The sequence below is a fragment of the Lemur catta genome, chromosome 5, assembly GCF_020740605.2.
Source record: "Lemur catta isolate mLemCat1 chromosome 5, mLemCat1.pri, whole genome shotgun sequence".
In the NCBI taxonomy this organism is placed as follows: Eukaryota; Metazoa; Chordata; class Mammalia; order Primates; family Lemuridae; genus Lemur; species Lemur catta.
This window is the reverse complement of record NC_059132.1, coordinates 8,117,910-8,134,307: the sequence shown is the minus strand read 5'-3', so window position 1 is coordinate 8,134,307 and position 16,398 is coordinate 8,117,910. Positions and strand designations below refer to the sequence as shown.

The 16,398-nt window shown below is 45.9% G+C and overlaps 1 protein-coding gene across 3 annotated transcripts in view; it reads left to right on the top strand.

Moving 5' to 3' along the window:
- The window catches only part of FGF1 (fibroblast growth factor 1), an 88,123-nt gene that overhangs the window by 54,144 nt on the left and 17,581 nt on the right, over window positions 1-16,398 (top strand). The window contains exon 3 of one of the 3 annotated variants that reach the window (XM_045551095.1): window positions 6,314-6,395. The exons of the other annotated variants lie outside the window; for them this stretch is intronic. The gene's annotated coding sequence lies outside the window, so the exon portion shown is untranslated. The remainder of the gene's footprint in view (window positions 1-6,313; window positions 6,396-16,398) is intronic. 3 annotated transcript variants of the gene reach the window in all.

The window sequence follows — 16,398 nt, the reverse complement described above, 5'->3', positions numbered from 1 at the left end:
CGGCAGCCAATCAGAACCCCTGGGGAGGGGCCTTCACATGGTTCCCACGCTGGTGGGCCCCACCTTGGAGGAAAGCTTTACCCAGCTCAGGTAAGAAGCTCAGGTCTGCTCCTGGGAGCTCAGAAGTCAGGTGCTGAAAACCTTATTCAAACTAAAATACCATAAATAGACTTAGGATTTGCAGAAAAATGAAGATAGTTGATTTCACCTTCTGGTGAAAGTGGTGGTGGCCTGGGAGGCATGTTCTATTCATTTTATTCACTTATGTTGGCAATGACTGAGCTGCCCCCATAGGCCAGGACCCGCCTAAGGTACAAAAGAAAAGTGATGAAGTCAACGGATTTGAGCAAGACGGTGATGACAGTGACTCACATTTACTGAGACCTTAGGATGTGCTAGGTATTTTACATGTGTTATCTTATTTAATCATCCCAAACACCTTACAGGGTAGTATGATCATCCCCATTTTATAGATGATAAAACTGAGGCGCCGGGAAGTGGAGTTACCTTCCCAGAGTCACCCAGCAAGTTAGTGCAGAGCCACATTGGAACCGAGGTCTCCCTGACTCTGAAGTCTGGTCTAAACCATTATAGCATAAGCCTCCCTCAAGATACTCAGCTCCTGCCTTTCTGATGCTTACAATTAAATGGAAAAGGCATCAGAAAATCAGAAGAATAAGTGCAAATGATCCAGCATTATACAACGGCACCCAATCAACCTGGGGATGCCCCGAGTTTTTTCGTGTTCTGGTTCATCACCCAGCATCCTCTTTGTTATAAAGAATCGTGAAAAAGTTGGCTGTAACCCAAACGACTGTTTTCCTCCCTCCCCCATGGAAGGGTGGAGTCAGCACATTTTTAGAGAAAGCCAGGCAGTCCCATTTCCCAGTCCACGCGGAGGAGTACAGGAGCTGGAGTCTCCTCAGTCCAAACCCAGGAGAGAGGCTTAACTGTTTCATGAATTCCCAAAGAATGAAAGACATTCATAACAGTATTTGTGGTGAGCTTAGCACAAGCTGGGTACTGCACGATTCCCTTTACACGTTATTATTGAAGTCGATCTGTGCGACTCTATGAGTACGTGCTATTCGGATGAGGAAACAGAAAGGCTAAGCAACTGGCCTGTGGCCGTAGGTAGATCTATTCAGCGGGGAGTGACCTGAATCCAGCCAGAGATCTTTCCCAGTATGTAGGCTGTTTCCTACTTGCAGTACAAGCACAGACACCATCTGGAGTGCTAAGTGAGCAAGAATTCTCAACTGTCTGCCATGTTTTACTAGGCTGTGCCAAGCCTCACTTCACAATCTGGGAGACTAACTGGATCTTATTTCAGCAAGCATGTATCGACTGCCCTCGATACATCATGCCCCGTGCCGGGCACAAGAGCCCCACATGTAATGAGTGGGAGAAGTGAGACCTTTCTCAAGAAGTTTACAGATTTACAGTGGGCAAAAGGGACACACAAAAAACACAGGTGATTGTACAAGAGGTCAGGATTAAATAGGGTCATCACTGCCTGCAGAGGCACAGAGGAGGTGAGGTTTGAACAGGGGTCAGGAGAGGTCAGGAGTCAGAGATGAGCTTTGGACAGAGGTCGGAGTTGAGAGACGAGGGTGGTGCAAAGGACTGAAGTGGTCACGGAAGAGTCTGAGGCACAAGCCACCTCCAAGGCGGCTCTCAGCCAGCGTGCGACAGGCAGGCAGTCTGCTTCCCTTGGCCTGGGCACGCTGGACCTGGGCAAGGGTCACAAGCCCACACTGCTGGAATAGCATCCCTCAGGCTGGGCCACAGGCGCAGAGATGGGGGCAGTGAAATTCCAGGAATGGTGGGTGCCACACATCCTCGGAGCAAGTTTAGGCAAAGGGATCAAGGCTCCCATTTTAAAAGGGAATTTGGAAACCAAACTCAGCAAATCTGACACTTTCAAATTCATTTCTCCCCTACCTTGAAGAGCAGACATATAAATCAGAAAAAAAGTACAGATAAGTCAAGGAGGAAAAATGGAACTTCTACCCATAACAGGTACTAACTTTCTGAAATGTCTGAGTAGCAAACTTAACAAAATGCATGTGGCTTTGCCCCAGTAACTCCATTCCATAAATTCTTCCTCAGGAAGTAACGGGATAGTGTGCAAAGAGGACTCCAGTGGTTTTGTTTACAATAGTGACAAACAATAAACAACCTGTCTAACAATAAAGGTTTAGTTAACACAGTTTTGCATGTTTATGTAATGAAATCCTACACAGCTATTCCAAATGGAGATGTAGATTTATCTTTACTAATGAGGAAAAAATTCCTAATGTACTGAGAAAAGTCAGATCATAAAAGACCAGATTATAAGACAACTATGAATCTATCTTTATGTATGATTCCACTTTGTAATGCGGTTTGATCTCTATGGACAGAAAAGTTAACAGAAGCTATCTTGGTGGATATGATCATAGACAATCTTTTTAAATTTTTATTTCTGTTTATCTGTATTTTCTAATTTTTCTATCACTCCCTTATATCTAAGGGTTTCTAAGTGGACTAGCATCCCCTGCTTTTTTGTTGAGTTGATACAGCAGTAAAGCAACAGGCCATAAATATTAACCCTTTGCTTCCAAAAGTATGAGGCTTGTGTCCCTGTTGATACAAGAGAAGTTCTGAGTTGCACTAAGACACATCTTTCAATAACACTGCAGAGGAAAAGGGAGCTCCCTTTTAAATCGCCTTAAATGGTTTCGCTTATTCAAGGAGAAAACTTTATCTTGGGCCAATTATGTTTTCAACTCTTCTAGAAGAATTGCTCTTCTCTCTTTATAACCAAAAGAGCTCCACAGGCAGGAAGTGGCGTGGGAGCAGAAGTTGATGGCATTGTTGTCCTTTCATTGTATCTAACTTCCTGATGGCCTTCTACTTATAGGAAATGTTTGCAAAATATTAGAGAGATAAAGCTTCCTATAATTAATAAAATTAGATAAAACTGCTTGTCAGTAACTTTTGAAAAATTTTACAGTAAGGAATTTGGTAAGGAGGCAATGATCAAAATGATAAAGGCAGAACACCTGTACTGAAGTCTGAGGAAAATGGTGTTAACCTCTAGTGAGGATAAAACTGGAATATCAGTGTGCACTAGAACAACTAATAGCTCCCCCAGGCCTCGATTTCTGTCTGTCTAGCTTATCATCTTAATATAAAAACAATAGCAGGGAAATAATAAATGAGCAACTTGCTCAAGTGATGACCCAGCCAGTGGGGGGATAATTTCAGAACAGGGTTCTGAGACTGTCCAGATAAATCCTGCTGGGAGAATGATTGAAGAGAGAAGCTCCTGAGAGCAGATAAAATTTCTTTGCAATGTTTGCCTTGAGGAAAGAGGCCCTTCCACAGGAAGAAGGTCAAGTCCAGTCTATTTTTGTAAGAGTATTTCAAGTGGTTAGTGGACTTATTTCCTGTGGTTCCCAGGAATTCTGCAGCAGGCTCTCAGGAGGATGTTGGTGATAGGAACAGGGACTTGATGAGTGAGAATCAATAATTATCTCTATATTTGCTTCACTTTTTTCTATAAAAATAATCTAAGGGAAAAACACTTGCTTTAGAAGGGCAAAGTTCATTACAACAGAGAGCAGAATGCGACATGAAAGTCTCTTAGTGTGTGGCAGAGTCCTTAGGACAAGATTTTGCAAGCTGAAAATTTATCTATTCATTCATTCCCTCCCTCCCTCAGTAACTCAACAAATATTTGAGCAATTCCTCTGTGCTGGCCATAGGCTGGGGAGAGGATGGTGAATAAACGTGGCTTCTGTCCTCCGGGAGCTTACAGTCTAGTGGGGGAGAAAGACATCAAATTAGGAAACGCACGGATGAGTGGATAATTAATTACACGTGACAGTAAGCGTCAGGCAGGAAAAGAACAGGAGGCTGCAAACGGCGATCATGGGGGTGCAGGGGGACTGAACTTAGATGGGAGGCCAGGAAAGAGCTCTGAGGAGGTGGCACTTCGGCTACCACCTGCAAGGCCAGTAGGAGCCACCCAGTGGACACTGTTGGAGAAGGGCATTGCTGCGAAGGGAACAATTTATAGAAAGGCCGTCCCGGGGAGAAGACCATAGTGAGTGCAAGGATCCAGGGTAGATGGGGTGGCCAGAATGTGGGGGCGAGGGGAGGGAAGAGCAAGAGGCCCGGCCAGCCCATGCAGGGTCTCGCAGGCCATGGTAAGGGTCTGGATTTTACTTTATGAGAATGGAAAGCCATGGAGGGATTTAAGCCAGGAAGTGGCCAATCTGATACAGGGCCTCAAAGATCTCTCTGGCTCCGTGTATAAAAATGACAGTGGGGGACCAGGAACAAAAGAGGGGGTTATTGCAGAAGGTGATGGGGGGGTGGACCAGGTGTTGACAGTGGGTAATAAGCACGTGAATTTGATAACTGTTCGCTAGAGTTAAAGGGCTTGACCCATAGACCTCAGAGAAGTCAGCCAGCTAACAGGGCTAGTATTAGGGCAAGATGGGGAAGGCATTTTTTTCAGGCAAAAATTGTACTCGGCACGCAAGGTAAATAATATTTTATGCAATACTTTTCAAAGATCCAATTTAATACAGAAATACCCATGATGAACAATAACAACAAAACCAGCAGGATGGATAACAGTGATGACAATGTAATGTGAGGAAAACAAACCTGAATGGGCCCTAGTGAGGCCTACATTTGGGAATGTGTGCAATTACACGGAGTGAGGCAATCACAGGTAAACAAGCAAATAAAATCATAAATTATCATAAATGCCATGAAAGAAGCACATTTAGGTCCGAGGCAGTGGACAGAGAAGTGAGGAGGGCTTCCTTAGACTGGGGGGCCCGACGTGATTAGACGCAGGCAGGAAGACGCCCTGCCCGAAAATGCCATGTGTGAGTAAGAATCCTTGCAAATCAAATCCATCGAACTCCCTACACAGCGGGAAATTTCACAGTCTAATGACTTACTCCCATGAAGAACAATTTTGAAAAGCGAGACCTGTTTATTCATTTGTTTATTTCCTGTGAGAACAGAGCTACAGAAGAGTTATTCTCACCACTGAGGGCTGAGGAGGACATGACCACGAAAAACATTGGGAAATGTTCTGCCTTCTGCCCGCCGCACCCCGGGGGCCTATCTAAATGTCTGGATTTAGCGGATTCCAGAAGAGCCCCTTGAACCTGACGATGCCAAGGAGGCGCTGAGGAATGTAGACTTTGAATGTCAAGGGGAATTATGTGCAAAAAGGTGACAGCACAGAGAAGTAAGGAGAAGTCACTGATGTTTCTCCTTCCTTGTTGTTGCCTAATCTGCTTTCAAAGGCTGAAACATTCTCCATTTTTCAAACAACCCCACCCAACAGAGTGGTTCTGTGATCTCTGAAACATGAGAGGGGAGAAGTAGACATTGAAGGATATAAATGGCTTTGAAAGGTCAGTTAGGAAAAAGAAACAAACAAGGAGGGAGCCCACGAGAGTGGAAGGGATGAAAGCAAACCCTGCTTTGAGCGACCTGCCAAGATTAAAGAAAACTCCCGAGAGAGGCCCCGTGTGACTGATGAGCGCCCTGTCACTGTTATCGGCACCTACCTAGCCTCGTGATTCTGCTGATAAATGGCATCTTGACTGCAGTGTGCACCTTCCTGGAGATGCGAGATACTGGGGCAGATTTATCTCTTAGCTTAGCTTTTTGGATACAAGATTTCAACTCACTTCCAAGCCGTTTCATCCTTTATCAGACACCAGTCATTTCCCACGGCCTTTGGTGATGTTCTCTTGCTCCATCTCCTCCCCATAAAACCCACCTGGTTCCTGCCAACAGGGCTGCTGTGTGTGGCCCTACGTGTGCAATACCAGTGACGTGGTCACAGGACTACGAGAGCCATCAGGAGGTGCTGAAACAGGGCACACGGTGCAAACGGGAGAATGGTCCCTTTAGGACTATTTGTGTGGGACCAAAGAGAGTTGGCAACTGCAAAGAACCTCTAAAAATAGCCCAAGTCCTTAAAAAGAAAAAATGCAAAAGGAAGCAAGTGTTATGTTGTCCTAATGTAGGCTCTACAAACACTGGGCCCTGGAAGGCTGGCGCTGGGGCAAATGATTATTTTCTTCCTGCCCTTGGCCGTGACATCCACCGGGTCCCTTTGCAAACCGTGGGCCCTGCTCCCTGCCCGCGTCCTGCCTGCTGCTGGCTGCCTCTGCAGGAACGTAGCTCTCAGGGCACCACTGGGGCCTCCATGGCCCCCTTTCAAGATCTAGAATAGACTCTGATATACGAAGCGAGCTCCATGGGGTTTACATTCCTCTTTCGTATCCAGGTACCTTAATACACAAAACCGCATGCTGGGACTGCTAACTGTTCCTCCAGAAACGCCTGGATATCATCTGTCTGGCAGAAATGTGAGTTTTGTCCTTTTCATTTTTTAATGTTTTGAGGGAGCCTGGGCCCCTTGGAAATGAGCCCGCCCAAGAGAGGGGCGACATCATAAACTGATGTGTCGGGACCGAGGGTTTTTGTTCTTGGCTAAGCCGCAGTCCTGCTTCGGTGAGCTGCTCCTCACTCTGCGTCACTGCGTCACACTGCTCTTGGCTGGAGAGGCAGGGGAGGTGTCCGCTAGCCCATCTGACAGAGGAGCAGCAAATGCAAAATGATTATAAAGTGCCTGACCTGATGTCTCCACAGCAGCCGCCCAGAGAAGCTCGTTAACATAAAAAGCTCTGTGAACACCCAAGTGCTATAAAAATTCAAATAATCAGCCCACTAAACACGGGCTCTTATTAACAATGACAGTAACAGCCGGCGTTTCCCAGCACTCACTGTCCACAAGGCCCCCTTCCTCCCCCCTGGCCCCGGACCAGATCGGCCCTCTCAACAGCTTCATTTGACAGATGAGCCACAGGGGCCGGAAGGGTTAAGTTACTTGCTCGGTTTTCAAGTAGTTACTAAAACAGCAGAAACCAGAGTCCAGGTGTGACTCTCAGGTTTTGAGAACTTCCCTTTTTCATGGCATTTCCAACCCAGCCTGAAGAGGTCTCAGGCCTCACCCCAGTCCTGTATCAGCAAAGCCAAGTGACTGCCCCGACAAGGGCCAAGGTGCTTTCACCTGCTGCTGGGTCACCTTGCGGAGGCACAGGGGTGACAATCAGGAAAGCGTGGATGGCAGGCCACCAAACCGCTGTGGGAGAGGACAGACTGTCAGGGGAGGAACTTGCAAAGACGCCATTCACTGCAAACAAGTACTTCCTGTAGAACACGGGGAGTGGCCAACGCATGTCACAGAGCCTGGGGGGTAAAAAGAATAGAGCAGCTCCAGCCACCCAGTGCAAGGGGCATCGTATTCCCTTATCCACATGTCTTCAGCGTTTAAAATCGAGGACTCTGGAGTGAGAAAACCCTACCTTCGGATCTCAGCTCTGACATGTATTTAGCTACATGATCTTAAGACAAATTATTGAAACTCTCTGAGCCTCAGTGCCCTTAGCTCCACAATGGGGGATAAAAAAGCAATGCCTTGAGTTCAGTGCAGGGCAATGTCCCTTTTCTGTTAATTAAACTTGGAAACTTCGGGACATCAACACAGGCTAGGGTAGGTGATCGCACAGAAAGTGTCACTGTATTCATTTACCTCTCCCCAAAATGCCTTCCTAACAGAATTTCTCTGATGATTAATTAAAATAATGTATGCAATGTGCTTAGGACTGTAAGTACGTCTCATTATTTATGGATATGTTTTATTATTTATGGGCATGTCAAGAGCAGGCTATTGGGTAACATATGGCAGGGCGAGCCCTCAGTGACTCCAAACAGATAACAGGCACATACTTCAAAAGACTGAGTTTGGAGAAGCTCAATTTTCTAGGTCAGGAAGGGGAAAAAAAAAAAGCGCAGCAAACAGACCACCTTCCTGTGAGTTGGAAGGCTGGCTGACTTCGAGAAAGGAATGTCCTTGCTGGGTCGGTTCTGGAAATTGTAACTTGCACAAGAGATTCAAAAGATTTTTGGAGACACATCAGTAAGAGGAGGTTAAGGAAGGGGCGGAGGGCCGCCAGAGCCCCTGCAGAATCACTTTGCATTTGGCTGGAAGCCCTGGGGCTTTAATGCGTCAGTCTGCAGGAAGGATATTTCCTAAGATGTGTACAGGTCATCAGCATGGCCCAGAGCCTGCAGGACGCTCGGGACCGGGATGTACCATTAAAGTTCAGACAGAAGTGGGGCCAGCGAGCACACGGATGCACCAGGGAGCACTCTGTTTTTCCTCTTGGAGTGGACGCTGTTTTCTCTAAGCACTCAAAAAAAATTCCTAACCTCCAAGTGAATGATGCTCTATGGCAGGGAAGTGTTTTGTGGGTGGAGAAACCAGACTGTAGAGGAAAAAATGATCCAGAATCAAGGGAAGACATAAAGAAGACTGGAGGGGATCCTTGGGGGTGCAGGTGTGTGTCTCTTACACTTCCCGATGCTTCGCTAAGGAGCGTGTGAGCTGAGGCTGGGCTTGAGCTGGAGCAGATTAATGGCCCCCCGCTTCCTGCCAGGCCGGGTCCAAGCACCTATGCCCCCTCATCTGAAGCCTGGCTCCATGGGTCTGGCTAGATCGTAAACTCCTTAAAGGCAAAAACTGATTTCCACTACCAGTCCTTAATCCCTTATTTGAAAAGCCTTGGTCTAGATATGTTTCCAAATCCAGAATTTGGGGGATTTTAGAAAGACAGCATGGCACACATATCATACACTATGGCACAATGCAAGTGGGGTCTGGGACAGTCCCCTAGGACCAAACACGATAATAATTCTGTACCAGATTATATAAATATTAACACAAAGTGGGATAAATAAAGACTTTAAGTTTTAGGATAGTTGGGGCCGGGTTTTGCCACAATCTAAGTTATGAAGAAACTTCTAGTTTTCAGAGCTTTGTAGATTTCAGAACTGTGAATTAGGGATTTCAGGTTTTTCTTTCTTTTCATTTCCTTTCTTTTCTCTTTTAAATGTCTCAGGACGTCTGCAGCATTCTGCCTGAGGCAGGCGCGGAGTAGAAATTGCTGACATCTAGAATGAGACATTCTGATTCCCCTCCAATAATATTTGATTCTGGAAGCCAGGGAACAGTTTATTCTTAGTGACTTGGGGATTCTGTAGGATTAGAAGGATCCTAAACTAAAGAACAAGAGAGAAAGACTGTTAAACCCATGGGTTCTCTGTCATTGTGGACGGTGAGACATGCAAACCCACGAAATACACTGAGGACTTGTCACTAGCACATCATGTTCAGCATCTAAACACATGACAGCATCATTGCCCAGAAGTGATGATGAAAAATTCTAACCTATCACTTAGAAAATGGTATTTTTCAAATATTGCTAACATATTACTAAATGGGAAAAATCAAGTTTGTTCAATCCTAAATCCACAGCACAGATGATTGGCAAAACCAACAGCAGGGTAAGCAGATGGTGGCAATCAAGCTAACATCTATTGAACACTGGGCTTGGTATTCTCTAGGCACTATCACTTAATACTAACGGTGACTCTGTGCCGTGGCTACTGTCATGCAGTCCCACTTGCAGAGGGGAAACCGAGGCTCTGTGAGAAGGAGTCATTTGCTAGTGAGTGTCCAACGGCGATTCAAACCCAAGCTAGTAGGATGCTGGTAAACCAGCTATGAGAGGGGGGAAAAAAAGAAAGAGAGAATTATAAAGCCTTGATTTATAGCATTTGCCCATTTCTGTGGTATAAATATTCTCACCAGGGCTGATTTCAAACTGCTCATGGTTTAACAATCAACTAGCAAAATTCCTATATATTTAAGAATTGGCTTTCACCAACTTGCAGGAGCTGCTTCCTACACACCATTGTCAAGTCCATCCCCTAGTCAAGTCCACAGTTCACTGTCAACTTTGGAAGAGGAGCTCTCAGCTCAGGGAGCAGAACTGGCTGGGGAGCAGCATGCCCTGGCTAGCCCAGACCACTCAGCCCTGGCCACACTGTTCCTCAGACCCCGTACAGATCCTCGAAGGTGGGGCAGGGGTACAGACAGAGGAAAGTGCACATTGCACCCCTTTCTTCAGCAAACTTTCCTTCGCCAGGGTGCATGATATGGGTCCCTGCTGGCCTGACGTGCCCTGGCAGAAATAACGAAACCTGCAATTTTTTTTTTCCCAGGCCTTACAAATCATTTTTGTTGTTGTTGTTAGATAAGGAAGTCAGACTTGAGACCAAAGTACCTGACCCCTTCCTTTCTGAGATCCTTAATTTCCATCATATTAATATTTCACCAGAAGTAAAAAAGTATTTGCTACAAGATGGGAATAGGGTTTGGGCCTGCTTTTAACCAAGGGTAGGGTATTCCAGTTTAATTTGAACCCAGTTAAAATACACGTAGGCTCTTGGCTTAGCTTCTTTGTCAATACCTGTAGGATACCACCTGCTAGTTAGGTCTCCTGGTAAGATATTTCCACTAGAGGCTCCTGAGAAGGGACTGGCCCTTTCATCAACAAGAATACACATGACACCAGTTACGTGTAGGTATTTGCTAAGTGCTAGATATAGAAAGAAAGAAATGGCGGAGTGTCTGTCTCAGGGCCTCAGAGACTGATGAAGGAGTCAGTCCGGTAAACATAGCTAAATTACATTCATTCGCTCATTCAACAGACATTTATCAAGTGCCCATAGGTGCCAGGCATCTCACCAGGCCATGGGATACCCCAGTGAGCAAGAGAGAGTCGTGACAAGAGGCATCAATGAATGTGTAATTAAAAACTGAAGTGAGAGCACTGGAGAAATGTTAAATGGTCCTGTGAGAACTGGAGGAACCTGGCCCAGTTAAGGGAAGCCGGGAAAGGCTTTCTTTGGGAATTGACAATTGAATTAAGATTTGAAGAAAAATTAGGAGTTCACCAGGTGAGTGGGGCAGAGGGAAGGAGGAGAGGACGGTGCTCCAGACAGAGCCACCCGCGGCATGGGCAAAGGTCCTAGGGTGGGAGGGAGTGCAGTGGTTTCAAGGAAACAGAGGCCAGTTTGGAGAGAACACGGTGGGGGAGGCAGCGGAGGAGGAAGCATGGGCTGGACCCCCCAGAGTCCTGCAGGCCATGCCAAGGCTGGGGTCTCTGTCCCAGAGGGGAAACCATGCAAGGGTGTCAGCGGGGAATATAGATGACAATCACAGCCCGTGCTGTGGTGCAGTAAAGGAAGAGGTGCTCTGGGAGCACAGGGGAATCCACTAATCCAAACCCGTGTGTGTGTGTGGGGGGGGGGTGTGTGTGTGTCTGTGTGTGTGTGTGTGTGTGTGTGTGTGTGTGTGTGTGTGTGTGTGTGTGGTGTGGAGGAAGAGTAGAGAGGCTGGGGTTGGGGGATGTGTCCAAGTAAGGCTTTCTGGAGGAGGAGATAGTTGAGCTAAATTTTTGAAAGATGAGTCTGACTTAGCCAGGCCACAGTGGAAGACGGGTGGAGGAAAGGAGGGAGAGACAGCTCTGTTGGCAACAGGAGGGTGTTTGGGTTAAGGCCTGGGTGAGTGTGAGGGTGTGGGGGACTCCAAGAAGAGGCCAATAAGAGAAAAGGTAATGGGGTTAGGCAGGGAGCAAATGATGAAAGCCTCGCAGGTCACGGCAGCAGTCTGGGCTTATCCCGAAGGCAGCAGGGGACCAGTGGCCCAGTCAAAGATCTTCAGCCGGGGATCAGATTCATGAGTTAGCAAGACTGCAAGTGGATTGGCAGTGCTGGAGGACAGAGACCAGTGTTGCCTGCTGCAGCAGCCCAGGTGAGAGAAGGTGTTGGGTCTACACTAAGGCAGCAACAGTGAGGATGGAGAAGAGAGGATGGTTTTAGGAGACAGTAAAAAGGTAAAGTCGAAAGGCATTGTCACCAACTGGATGGGTGGGAGTGATTTCTATTCTACCCAAAGAATAGTGTGAATGAAACGAATTCTGCCATTTGGGTTGAGTCCTGTCTTGTGACCTGGTACATGGTCACCTTCTGTAAATGTTCCATGTATCCTGGATAAGAATCAAGAATGGTGTTCACTTCATTGTTGGGTGTAGGGTTCTCTTATACATTCATTCAATAAAGCTTGGTAATTATGTATTTTAATTTTCTACATTCTTATTAATATTTTGTGTTTGCTCTATTATTTATGACAGAAATGTGCCGAAATCTCCCACCATCATTGTGTACTTGTCAATTTCTCTTTATATATTTGTCTCCTTTAGTTTGTTTTATATATTTTGAGGCTGTTTGAAATTTTTATGTCTTTCTGTTGACTTTATTCCATTGATCATTATGCAGTGATTCCTTTTATCCTTAATCATACTTTTTGCCTTTGACCTATTTTATCTGGTATTAATATAGCCACAGCAACTTTTAGTTTTTGTTAACATTTGTCTGGCACCTATTTTTTATCTTTTTACTTTTAACCTTTCTGTGTCCTTATGCTTTAAATGTGTCTCTTCTAATGAGTGTAGATGGATTTTTAAAGAAATCCAACAGCTAGTAAATTTAGTCCATTTACATTTATTGTGATGATAAAATATATTTAGATATATTTCTGCCATCTAATTTTGTATAATTTTTTTTACTTTTCTACTCTTTTTCTAGATTCTTTTGGATAAGTACAATTTTATTTATTCCACCTCATCCCTCTTACCCCTACCAGTTGCTGGTTGGAGTTAATACTTCTTTTCTTTTAGTAGTTACCCTTAATATTTAAAATGCATATGTGACTTAACAAAATCTAAACTTAATATCTCTAAGGAAGAGTTAAGGCTTTTGGAAGATGCCATTCATAGAGACAGGGAGCAAGGACTTAGCACCTATTTGGAACCAAAGCCGAATTCTATTTTGTAGATGCTGGGTTTGAGGATGCACCCAATTATCATCTCAGCAGATGCTTATACATCTACTTCCAGTGGCTTCATACACTTTGCAGAATGTCTTCCTTCATGGGTATTTGCATTGCTTAAACAGTGATGGGGTTAAAAACAAAACCAGAAAATAAACGTCAGTGTTTACCTTCCCTTGATTCTTAGAGCCATTAAGTCTTTCCTTCCAGCTTAGTCACCAGGGCCAAGCTGAGCACAAACGTCTTCTAGCAATAACAGGCTTCACAAATGTCACTATAATACCCGTTGATAAACTGAGTCTGAAATGCTCCATAACCATGACTTGCCTTTGTCTCCTTCATCTTCCCTGCTATGCTTGTGACTTAAATAATGGTGCGGGGGTCGGGGGGCGGGGGCGGGAGGTGGGGCGGGGAAGCTTAGCTCATTTCTGTCAAATATGGGAGGGAATGAAAAACTCTATTTTTCAAGCCAATTGAACAATTATTTTAAATTAAGCATTTAATCACAGCTGGTGTAGACCACACCAGGCTTCAACTAGTTCAATAGAAACAGTTACTCATTATCTCCTGCAGGTCAGGTCACATTTTAATACTTTTCAAGTGCTACTGTGAATATTGTGCCCATTTAATCTTTCAGACAACTCTTTGTGATAGGCAGGGTGGAGATTATTAGAGGAAACATTTCGGAAGGAGCAGATGACTCACCCAGGCTCCCAGAGCCGTGGCTGAGCAGTGGTCGCACACTACCCCACGTTGAAAATTGACAGTTGTATTCCTGGGCAAGAGCGTGTGCGTCACACCCTGCTCATGTGTCAGAGTTCAGGTTCCCTTCTAGAGGCCACAGCTGACAGAGTATGTCAGCCTTTACACGGATGTTCCAATAGGCTTGGTGTTCCTCTCACTTTGGTGTCACTGATAAATCAAGAAAGTCATCTGGCTTTCCTAAAATCACACCACTGCCTGAAATCTCAAAGGGCTGGGCTCGGTGTGCGATGATGACATGGAGCTCATTGGACTCGATCTCCTCCGTTTCCTAGCACAACACAGATAATCTCCTTCCCTGACAGCCAATAAAAAGAAAATAGTAACGAGAAGCAGAGCTTATAAATTTCCATTACACTTAATGCCTGAGTTCACTTAGTTAATGGATTCATTTATTAGAGCAATTTGTGTAAATGCCCAGGGGCCTGCTAAGGTTGCTGCCTTATGGTTTTATCACTTCATATACTTCCTGTATTCCTATCCTTTAACAAATAGTGGATTGGCAAGGAACTCTGGACCAACCACTGATCAAAATATAGGCAAATTGTAAGCAAAGTTAAAAAGGAGGGCTTTTCATGCCCCTGGGGTTTCCTCCAGAAACAAAAAGGGATTTCATTTTTTGTATGTTCAAGCTGATTCATAAACCCCGCTGTCATGGTCTATCAGCTTCATGTTGACTCCGGGCCTATTTTCAGGAGTCAACATGTCTTCCTGGTGTTTCCAGGTACGGATCTGAACTCAGGGGTCCTGGGAGCCATCTGGTGTCAGTGCAGCCATCCCCACGACTGTCCCTCTCACTGCGGGGAGCAGGTAGACAGCAAAGTTGTGGCCTTGTATAACTGCAGGTTGCACCGTGGTCACAGGGAGGGGACCCCTGAGGATCTGCTGGGCTCTGGCTGAGGTCATTTAGCCAGTGAGAGCTCCACAGTGAGGAAGTGCAGGCTGCACGGCTCATACACACATGTGAACGTGAGCGTTACTACAGTCCTCTGCCGGAACCGGTGCCTCCAACCTCAACCAGCCTTTTGGTACATCTGTCCCCCCTCATCCCAATGGGATGGAAGCAAGGATGCCAAAAGACAGAGCCAAATCCATGACCCACACTGAGAAAACAATGTAGGACGCCTCACTGGGGCTGGATCTGGAAGGAAGGCCACCCTTAACGTGGAATTGCCACATAACAGGGACAAAGGGGGACCGCCATTGGAGGAAACCCAGAGTCACCAAGAAACAAAATTCTGCCCACCTAAGATTGACCATACAAACGACTATTTGTACAGTGAAATGGCAACCACTAGCCTATAATTATTGTCTCCCGTACTGAATTAAGTGCATAACTTAGGAAGTGCTTGGGAAAAAAAATTAATGAAAAAATTTATTATCTCTTAGTTGTATTTTAGGGAAGGGGAATCTGGTGACCGTTGTGTGCTAACGGAGAGGTGACACCCACGTGTGGGAGAACTTGATGGCTTTATGTGAGAAGGGGCCCAGAAGGGAGTGAAGTGAGGAATGGGAGCGAGAGGCTGGGTGGAGAGACCATGTGTGGAGAGACAGGGAGGGACCGTGACAGAGACAGAGGTGGGCACAGAGATTCAGTGGCTTGTGGATGAAAGAAGGGTTTGGGAGAGATACTGAGGATTTGGGAGGGAAATGCAATGTGGTGTGCAAGGTAAACACTGCAGCTCTCCCTGTGAAATTGACGTAAATGAAATTAATTTTCTGTCTGTTATGGTATTATGTGAAAAAAACTGGCCAGACTGTCTCCATATGTGGAGCGGATGTTTGGGATGCTCTGACCTTAAGTATAGTTTATATGGTGCATGCAGAATTCTCTTTGAGGGTCGTAGGAGGCACCTCGAACAGTAGCTGGAACTGGGACCAATGTGTGTGGCTGCAGACTGGGAGAAATGCACCAGAAACACTGAAATGCCAGGAGCAGAGAAAACAAATGGAGGCTTCCAGCATGAACCCTAATTCCAAAGTCATGAGGACAAATTATTGTAATTGGTGCCTCGATTTACGACGGAGCTGCTTTCCACAGGAGCAGCTGCCCGAGGCTGCTGCGGGAACGGCCGGCTGTGCGGGATGGGGTCGTGGGGCTGCCGGGGTGGGTTTCTCCCGGGGAACGAGGGCGCGCGTGGGGGCCCCGCTTCGGGGCTGGCACGGGGACAAAAGTGGAAGTGACCAGTGGAGATGGCCAACGTTTGGGTCACAAATGAATAACTAAAAGAACGACGAGGTTACGGGGGGCAGATGTACAAGCCGGGCAATGAGTAGAAAACCCCACTTCTGGTAAAAGCGCTGGGGTATGAGTGAGGTCACTTAGCCTTTCCTTGGTGATTAGGGGCAAATGGGGGCTTTGCATTCCGAGTCCTTGTGCGGTTCAGCTTCAGCCCCTGCCAGCTGTTGCCCTTGGACAGGCCATTTAACAGCTCTAAGCTTTACTTCTATTTGATAAAAAATGGGGATAATATCTGTGTCCACTTCGAAGGGTTGTGGTGAGGTTAACAAGAGTTAGCTTGTAGCCCAGAACATGTTATGCGGCTGCTGCTGCTGGCTATCATTTATGTAAGACCACCTGCTAATCAATGAGCCCTGGTGATCGCACCTACTACTCAGCCTTACCGGGTGCAGTTCCCAGATAGTTTCCTGGTCTCTTTTTGGCCTTTTTCTTTTTATAGTTTCTGTAGTCACCAGCACTTCCTTCTCTTAAACGGTGAGGCTAGCATGGGCTTTAAAATTCTAATGCTCATTGGTTTGTTTTTTAATCCTGGTGTGATGAATGCATTTTTCCACTAATAATATAAATT